At 42.1% G+C, this 9,756-nt stretch overlaps 1 protein-coding gene across 1 annotated transcript in view; it reads left to right on the top strand.

Annotated features, from left to right (window-relative positions):
- The first annotated feature begins 305 nt into the window (after positions 1 to 305).
- The window catches only part of nlgn2b (neuroligin 2b), a 60,539-nt gene continuing 51,088 nt past the window's right edge, over positions 306 to 9,756 (top strand). The window contains exon 1 of the mRNA XM_056397832.1: positions 306 to 1,181. The gene's annotated coding sequence lies outside the window, so the exon portion shown is untranslated. The remainder of the gene's footprint in view (positions 1,182 to 9,756) is intronic.

Below are 9,756 nucleotides of genomic sequence, written 5' to 3'. Positions count from 1 at the left end.
ACGTCAGCCTTGTGCAGATTCATTTTAAACCAATCAAAGCTAAAATCCTAACGCTGTGTTTCAAATGCTTTTTTTTTTTTTCTCACACATGAAGGTTTCAGCAGAACCGGCGCATGTTCACTGAATCATGCGTCGCGCCTCCTCGTCATGACAACTGTGATAGAAATATTGCAAGTGGTGTCCTGTAAGAGAGAGAGAGAGAGAGAGAGAGAGAGAGAGAGAGAGAGAGCAAGCGAGAGAGAGAGCGAGCAAGCGAAAGAGAGAGAGAGAGAGTCGATGAGACCGCACTGAAAGAGAGAGAAAGACAGAGAGAGAGAGAGAGAGAGAGAGAGAGAGAGAGGGGCTGCTGAAGCGCCAGCCGTGGGCTCTTCTTCAGCGCATGTATCGAGCTTCAAAGTAATATCCCTGCATCCCAACATTTAAAGCAGTTATGACTGTGTTCTAAAACCATGGAGGCTAAACGGAAGATCCCGCGCTGTCTCTCAGACTGAGCCTCTGTTTGATGTTCACAGCATCAGATACCAAGTGAAACCAAGAGAGAGCACCACGCACGCGCGCAAAGAAGAGATTGGACACCTGATTTCGTGGGGTGTCTTTAGAGCGCTATTTCACATTTTAAGTGGAACAGTCCGTGTCTCTCTGAAGGCCCCTCGCGGTGCAGCGGGCTCATACCGTGGATTATTATCAGCATGGACAAACGGGGGAAAGAGGACAGATCCCTGCGTTGACTTGTGAAGCAACGCGCAGAGTCTTGACGCTATAGCGTTACGCATTTATTTTACTGTGAGTGTTTTTTCTCTCCCCCCCCCCCCTCCACCCCCCACCCCCCTCCAGTTTGAATTGTACTCGCTGCTGCATCTCAACATTATAAAAGTCAAATATCTGTGGATAAGGAACAGAGCAGGGTGTTGTCAGAGAGGGATGAGAGGAGGAGGGGGGCACTATGAGGTGTGCTTTTTTTGGAAAAGCCGGAGAAAGACGGACACCGAGAAGGTGTAGTGATATGCGAAACCCTGCGACGCGCTGCCCTCCTGAGAAATAATTGCGATGAGGGAAGAAATGGCCTAGTTCAAACCTCATCGACACACCGACAGAGGAGAGACGAGAAGAATCGCGTTCAGATGGACGGGCCATCATCATCGTCATCATCATAATTCCGGTGCTGGCATCGAGTCTTTTAGGTAAGCCATATGTTCTCCACCACCTACCAAACGTGACTACAGATATTCTGTCCATCATGGGTTTTATGTGTGCGCAATCTGCCCGCTTTGGTGACTTCGCACATTGCGCACGTTATCCATCTTGACGCACTGTCAGAATTGGGGAATGAGATTTCAGTGTAAATTCTCAGACCACTTTGTTGCTATAGCACGTATTTTCTTCCTTTCAGCGGGAGCCTTCCATTGGCCTTGCCTGTTGATAAGCTGTCACATCTTAACACGATCGGTCCACTTTGTGCATCCAGCATCAGTATTCTGTCATTTTAACCACGCTGCTGACAAGATGATATTCATCTGATTTAATTGGAGTCAGTCAGACCGGCGGCTCTTCTCCACGGAGCTCCAGTTGTGTTGTGTTCCTCTGCTTGTGGAGGTATAGCTCATTTTACATAATGCTTTTATTACACGTATTAACGGCCGCTTAATTAGACACACATGCCGCTATGCTGCAACATAACTAATCTCAACCAGAGTGTATGACGGGGCTCGAACTCAGAAGATGTCCTCTCTCATGAACAAACCCACAACAGCTCTGAGACACACACACACACACACACACACACACACACACACACACACACACCACACACACACACACACACACACACACACACACACACACACACACACACACACACACACACACATACACACACACGCAGACACACAAAGCCTGTGCCCTAGAAGATGCAGATAGGATTGTGAATTAAATGCACACACTCTGATGATCCAGGGAAGGCTCCATTAATATTCAGTGGTGGTTGGGCAGTGCTCAGTTAATGGCAGACAACAGGACCTCTGTTCTGACAGGTCATGGATGAGAAATGGTATATTTTCATTTTTAGGGAATAAATGTGGGTTTTTGTCCACAGATATGGCGCCTGTAGCTACAGAGGAGTGACATTTAAAATCCATCAGAAAACCAATAATGTGGTTTTGTAGACTTTTGCAGAATTTCTTATTACTCTTGTTCATGTTCGGTTGAAATAGCTTTGATTGCTTCCTTAGGCCGGCATCACGTCAACCCTGCTACTGGCATTTGGACACTTACAACATGGCTGAAGACATGGAGGACACATATGGGTTTCAGATGTGCCCTGCATTTGCATTTTTTAAGCCATTTTTTAGTCATAATTTGTATAAAATGGAAAAGACATTGTATATAGAGCAAAGAATGGCAACCATATATCAAAAATATTTCAGAGATATACCCAGAAACCCAGATTTAAATGTTTCTTGGGAGCATTTAAAACATTAAAAACCTTTATTCCCTCTAAGATAATCATTTTAAATCAGCTATTTCTGAAATTTGTTTGTCTCCGCTCCATTTTTGTCTCTGTTGTATTTCTTGTATTCAGTAGCAGGTGGGCCCGGAGGATTCGGTGGCCAATTTAAATTAAGGACAATTCTTTGTTTTACCGATGGACATAAAACATCTAATAAAACCAACCAAACTGCAGTTAACACATGAATTTTAACTGATAAAACTGGTTTTCCAGCCTTCCAGAGAAACGCCAGGAAAGGCCCGATAAAGCTAATAATGTGGCGACCACAGTGTCGTTTGGTCCAGACAGAAAATAGAAAAGATAAATGTAGTAAAAAACAGAGAACGGCTGCTTAATGGATTGGATGACAACGCGAAGTGTGAACTTACAATCCAGAACAAAACGTGTTCAGTCTTAATGTTTAATGAAGTATATGTTCGGGTGATGTGTGGGGGAGGAAGGTGAAGTGTCCAGAAGAGTTCAGCGTGATATTCTCTGTCACACACAGTAAACAGGGTCGCTGTCCAGCTGTTGTGTTGTTTAGCTGCTTTTGAGAGAGAACAACCTTGTCACATATCAATGCTTATTTCCATCACCAAGGCCCAGCATTTAAAAAGGGATAGTCAATCATTTTTCTTTGGTATTGCGCTTCAACAGCCTTCACTAATTATGGCTTTTGCTTGGTTAAATTTTGTGTTAAAGCATAATGTTGAATTGATTGTTTCATTATGTGTCTAAGCAAGTAAAACAAATGAAACACTTGAAATCCACATTAAGACTTTGATATGTGACGTGACGGATGTGAGCGGGCCGCAGCGTGTGTGATGGAGGTGTAGACGGTGTATTTTAAATCAACAGGTGACATGAAGCACGTGAGTTCGAATCGGCCCTTTACTCTGCTCTCTGATGCTGCACTGGTGTGTAGACGAATTACATTTTTCCATTTTAAAAACAGAAGTTGCTGTTGCGCAGAGTCAACGAGCAGACTGAGCTGACATGAAGACAAACTGTGTGTTAGCTGTCTGACCTGCAGGTCACTGTGTGCTGTATGGCCATAGGCTGCTTGCTACAGCCACAGGATGCGCTTTATGAAATCGAGGTGGTAAATTATGGTAAACAGAGGTGTCGTTTGTTTCTTCATTTAACTGTGGCCATCAGAGTAGAAACAACAACAGGAACACAAAGTTGTTCTTCTCTTGTTTGGGTTATGATAGGATTAATGTGTCTCTACTGGGTTTAAGTAATATCATTTGCACAGAGAAGATGCATTAAGAACAGTAAATATGTAGTGATTTATCAAAGCCAGCTGCAATTTCATTTTATTTCCCCCTGTTGTGCCTACACGTTTTACTTCAGCTTGTTTACCTCTACCTGCACATTTATTCTGTGGTTTGGTCACTGTTTTCCATTTTGAATGTATAGATACTGACGTCTGAGTCATTACAAATGATGCTGTTACCAGAGAATTTTGTTTTCTGCTTTAAAACAAGATGCATCCAAGTATATGTTACAGACTGCTCATACACCTGAAGCTGAACTGTGTCATCATGCTGCCATCGCATCAAGAGGCAACATTAAAGAATAATATATATTCTCATGTAATTATATATTCTCATGTGATGCAGTTAAAGTAAGAAGAGCAGATCCAGGCTGCGCCCCACAGACGAGGGTGGACACATCTTCTCTTCTGCCAAACATTATCTTTGCAGGATAGGATATAAAGTCTGGACTAGCACTTTGTGATATCACGTGACTCGGAGCAGAGGTAAATGACCATCGTTGGGTGTTTTTCTCGACGCCTCCGGGGTTCTCCTGATGTTCCTGTTATTTTTATGCCACAACACTGTGAATTGTGAGTCAGTCCCTTAAGGAGAATCTGCAGGATTGTGCACTTACAGAAAGTACAAAAGAGCCCTCATGCACTTACCAATTTCATAGCTTGAGACTGCCCTGAACCCTCAGAGATGGATCAAGAACCTTCAAAATCTGTGATTTCTGTAGAGAGGTTGGACATTAGGATTGGATGTAACCTGTAGAGCTACTGCTGCACGGCACCTGTTCCCACTGTCTGGGAAGTGGCCTAAAAACAGACACAAAAACATAGGACATCACTTGTGGCTTCAGAGTCTTGAGCACTACCATGTTGTGTTATCCTCAGCCCAGAACAGGATGAAACTCTGTCCAGTATTACCTTATATTTGAGCAGATTGGAGGCATGGTAGCTGCAACTGTCCGTACATCCTCTCACTGTACAACCAGCCTGGTTTCTCACCAAGCTATTGCATCTTTACATGAAACATTTACGGTATGCTGAAATGCAGGTTTGGAGATTTTAATTTCTGTGTGAAGATGTCAAGTCAGAGAAAAAGGAGGTTAAAACGACCCAGCTCTTAGTCACGCCACAACCAAGGAGGAGAAAAGCAGGAGAATAGCTTGACCTGACCCATTATCTGTGAGCAAAGTAAAGCTGGAGAAACGCCTGGGCAAATGCCATGGTAACCATCTTGTGTAACCTCCTTTGAACAATATCACATAACAGTCATCCATGAGATAAGCCAGGATAAGTGCCGCTCTGTCTTGTACAGTCTGGGAAGAATATCACACCAAACCCCATTAAAATATCTGGTAATTTAATGTGTCTTTTATTAGCAGCAGAGGCGCAAGCCCATTAAAACGGGACATGTGACCTTTCCTGAATCGCAAAGTTCCACCCTTCAATTCATCAGACATGATCCATTAAGCAGCTCTAACATTTGATTCTGTGGTATTTTTTTTGGGCAGTGATGCAGAAGCTGGAGCTGGCATTCAGACATGGCATGTATTCTTATAAAAAAAAGAATTGTTTCTTTCAGTCTTTCAGTCAGTGCATCATAGACCACGGTGATCATAACTCACCTTGCTTATGACACAGCGCAGGCATTAGGCAGCTGGTGCTCTTTAGAAAGGTGTGGGCAGTGTTGACACGAGTAAGACACATAGGCAGTCGTGGCCTGCGTGATATACTGTACTGGAGCGACAGCCCATTTGCTATGAATTAAATGTCATAGTTTTTACATTTTCAGATGGGAATATGATAGCCGGGTAATGTTGCAGTATGACGTTAGCTAATGCTTCTTTCATTGCCGTGGGAAACAGTGAGGAACTTTAATGCCTGAACAAATTTGAGATATGGTGCTCAAGGAAATGTTAATAACCAAGCCCCCCCCCCCCACCTACTCCGTCCCTGTGGTACAGAAGTAATGTATTGCTCAGTTGAAGGAACATTGCAACGCTGGGAAGGTGCAAAGACAAGCCACTGAGGAATATATAGGTACTCAGTATGTAATGACAGTACAGTTACACCCTGGGTTCTCCTCAGAGCCACAGTCAGCTCCTGGCTGAACACGTGTGAGTGGAAACAGTGCAGTTGTTCAACAAGCTCTGACACATCGCTGCAAACGCACAAACCAGAAGCCTCAGATGTAAAATGTGTTTAAATGTGAACAAAATGCAACATTTTTTTGTTCCTTTGGTTTAATCAGAATATCTGTTGAATCAGTAGAAACTGTGCACTGACTGTACCTGACCTTTCATTACCTGAACATTGAGGGGGCTGCTCTGTTTCAGCCCTTTGTAAAAAAAACAGTCATCCCACAAGACTCTTGTCTGTTTTTATTTTTAAAATGAAATGACAAGATGAATAATTTAAATGGTTTACATTTTACACACAGTGTCTCTGTCTGTGGTGTGTTACATTACATCTGCTGGTTTGAGTGAGCTGCTGATCTGCTGCTTGTGTGCTGGGACATTTGGCCATTTTTGTTCAAGTCAGAGCATCAGTGGTTCATCAGCCCTTCATCCTGTTGTTGATGTTAACAGTTCTGCTGATTCTGGTGGTTAGTCATCTAAGTAGACCATTATTGTCCGCCCTTGTTAATTCCTAAATACCTGTGTTTGTACAAACAAAGAGGCGTCCTCTGAGTTCATGCCAGTGCTGTACCAGGTTACTACGTTCTCTAAAGGTCAACAACTCCAATTTAAGACCGTAAACCTTAATGTTTTTCATCAGTGCAAAAGGTTGGTCTGCAAGTTTCACAGACAGTTATAAAGTCAGTACGCTGGTGCACATGGACAAAAGTGGAGCTGAGTGAAATTCAGGTCCAACAGCCTGACTGCAAATTAAACCGGATTTCCTCAGACAATAATAAAAAAGGTGAATCCTGATCCCGTATCATCTTAAAAATAAAGAAATGTTTCTCTTACACCTTCAGTTTGGCTCAGTTACAACATTTCCTATGACCTATTTAACGAAATCCATTTCCTTTTTCATAAGAAATGATAATTAAAAATGAAATGTGTTACAGATTATTATATTAGGGAGGCAGCATGAGATTTTGTGCTGTAATACAGTCGGACTGCATGAAACATTTAATTTCAGAAATGAAATTGTAAAACCAGTCAGAATTAGACAGGTCACTGCAGTAGACACATCATGACACAATTCATCTTAGTAAATTTCCCCAATTGAAATAAAATCAAGAATTTTAAAACGTAATTATGACAAAGCAAATTGTTAAAACAGATGAGTTTCTGCAGATCAGTATTTCTTTGATAACTTGTAAACAGTGGGGATCTACACAGAGCGCATAGATTATCCACGAAACAGGCATCTCTGAACCTCTGGCAATAGCGCTGTAGTACACACATGCTAAAGGTGCACAGTGACATTCATTCTCACGTCCTTCCAAATGTGGCTTTAGGATCTACAAACTATCCAAGCTTGCTCACTGTCAGTTACTGTCAGCTAGTCGTGTGGTGAGCTTGGTCGCTAATGGAAGGGAACGCTCGTGGATGTTTTCGTACCATCAGCTCCTGTCTCCTAACTCTCTGAACGCCATTCTTGGTTTGTGGAGCAAAGGTTAAAATAAAGGGACTGGTGCAACACAGCTAACCCAGGGTAGCGCTCTCCATTTTGGGCTCTCTGGCTCTCAGGTCCTTCAAAGGTCAGCACTGCCAAGTCGCCTGGCTGTTGGTCAATGACACAAATTTGCATGTGAAAGTTCATCGGGCCGAGTGTGTCATCTCATGAGTTATGGCTCGTGTTGCTTGAATACAACTTGAAGTCTTCATTGTCTGATCGCTGACAGTAATTCTTCTTTTCTATATCGTTGTGTTCAGATATTTTTGAATGGTTTTCTTTGGAGAATGAGTAAAACATGATGATTATCTAACAAACCATAAAGGCTACAGGTCTGAAACGTGGCGAACACCTTCCTCATACTTCACCTACGCTGTAATGGTAGTGAGAGCGACACCATGTGGTGAGAACTGAGCTAACAAATACTGCAAAATGTTGTGGCTAATATGTTTGCAGAGAAGAATCAGTGGATGATGCTGAAGAGATTGATAGAGGCCACACCCATTTGTGTCATAAAAATTATTCCATCATTTTGAATTTTTGTAGACATACTTCTGAGTCCTTATCCCACTGTAAAGGCTTGAGAACTGAACCTTGGCAGACAGCTGGTGAAATGTTTCACACAGTCATTTGTTGCGATAGCATTACACATTATGTATTATTGCATACTGGATTTGGAGCACCTCGGTAGCAGAAGTAAAGATTGGTTTGCACTCAGTTGCACTTCCACAAATGGGGGGCACTAGAGTAAAAATAGATATGGACATTATTATAATTCTGTTTTTGATAAAAATAAAACATGATGCAGCAGCTGCAAGGAAGCTGCAAGAGCTGTCAGCAATCACACTGCATTTTCTTCAGGAAATGCACATCTAGTTGGATTTATGTTACGCCTGCTGGGATGTATTCTGTGGAGCAGTATTGTAATACCCAGTGTAAATGACTTCATAGAGCCACAAAGTTCCATTTTGGCATCTAACAACAAATGACTTGAACTTGATGAAGACCAAGGTTATTTGTAGTGAAGTCTCATGTCTGAGCAGGTTCATGTGAGTACAACCCAGGGGTTACACTGTGGACTACTGAGACCACTACACTGTGCAGTGTTCTTGTCAGGTTGTTCAGACAGACACCTGCATCAGAGGATTCAGGACAGTTTACTGTAAATAGATGTCCAGATGCGCTCGGCATTGGAAGGCGTTTAACAGATGAATCCGAGCAGCACGGCGGATTCTGTGTGGTGTACGAGCCGTAACAGAAGCAGTGACATGAATAATCACAGGAGTGAGAGTGTGAGCTTGTCAGATTATCCAGACCTCCTAATTACCTTGTTTCAATCTGATAGGTGATTGTAAGAGTCATCTGATACTGATCAGGTGATGGCATGCGGGAAGCCAGGTCCCTACCTGAAGCAACACGGTGCTCCATTTTCCTTCATAAGAGCAGGAGTCCATATTAAAAAAAAAAACCTGAACACAAAGATGTAGCAATTAACATTCTGGCTAATTATTAGCAATATATTAGCTAGTATTGTATTTTGGATAGTGTCTATATTGAGTTGAATGAGGCTGTGCTGTCATCTTCTATAGACAACTGATGCTAGATCTGCATAATTAATCAAAATATAATTGAAATCACAATATGGCCAAGTGTAATATCCAGATTGCAGGAGCTGCTTTTTTTTTTTTTTTTTTTTGAATCAAAGTAAAATGTGTCACAGTATTGTTGTGCATTGTCAGCACCATAAGCGTTGCGTTGCTACAGAGACGCCCCGGCCTACAAATCCTATTCTCCATACGTAAAGGATCATGATCGTTAAAAATAAAGTCAATAAGAATCACATCACCGTTTTTTGTTTTCAGTGGAAATGAAATGCTAAAACAACCATTCCAACTGAAATCACAATCACAATATCTATAGAGTCAAAGTAGAGCAAGAAACAAAGACCTCTATTTAACCACCTGTATTTTGAATGATTTGTCCATTTTAAAAGTTAGAACTTGCACTGAAACCCAAATTACAGCCCCATCTTTTATTCAGCTGACCTCAGAGCAGTACCTTTGAAGTACAGGAAACCTCTTAACACTTTTGGGCATACAAATCATTTCAGCAGAATACATCACATACAGCGAGTCTCAGTGCTCTACTTAAGCTTACTTACACATCATCAGTGCAGCCAGCCCATCTGTCAAGGTAAACTTTCCACTGAGCGTGACAGTCTTCTTAAAGCGACGTTTACATTTCAGCAGCTGGTTTGTGTTGTGGCAGCTTGAATAGCATGGCAAACTAAATTGTATGTATTTACTCAAATGAGTGATGATGTGGAGTCAGTGTGAGACAATGAAGCTTATGTTTCAGGATGTGTGGCTGAACT

The sequence above is a fragment of the Seriola aureovittata genome, chromosome 15 (genome assembly GCF_021018895.1).
Source record: "Seriola aureovittata isolate HTS-2021-v1 ecotype China chromosome 15, ASM2101889v1, whole genome shotgun sequence".
Taxonomy (NCBI): domain Eukaryota; kingdom Metazoa; phylum Chordata; class Actinopteri; order Carangiformes; family Carangidae; genus Seriola; species Seriola aureovittata.
The sequence above is the reverse complement of the archived record's forward strand: the minus strand, read 5'-3'. Positions and strand labels throughout refer to the sequence as shown.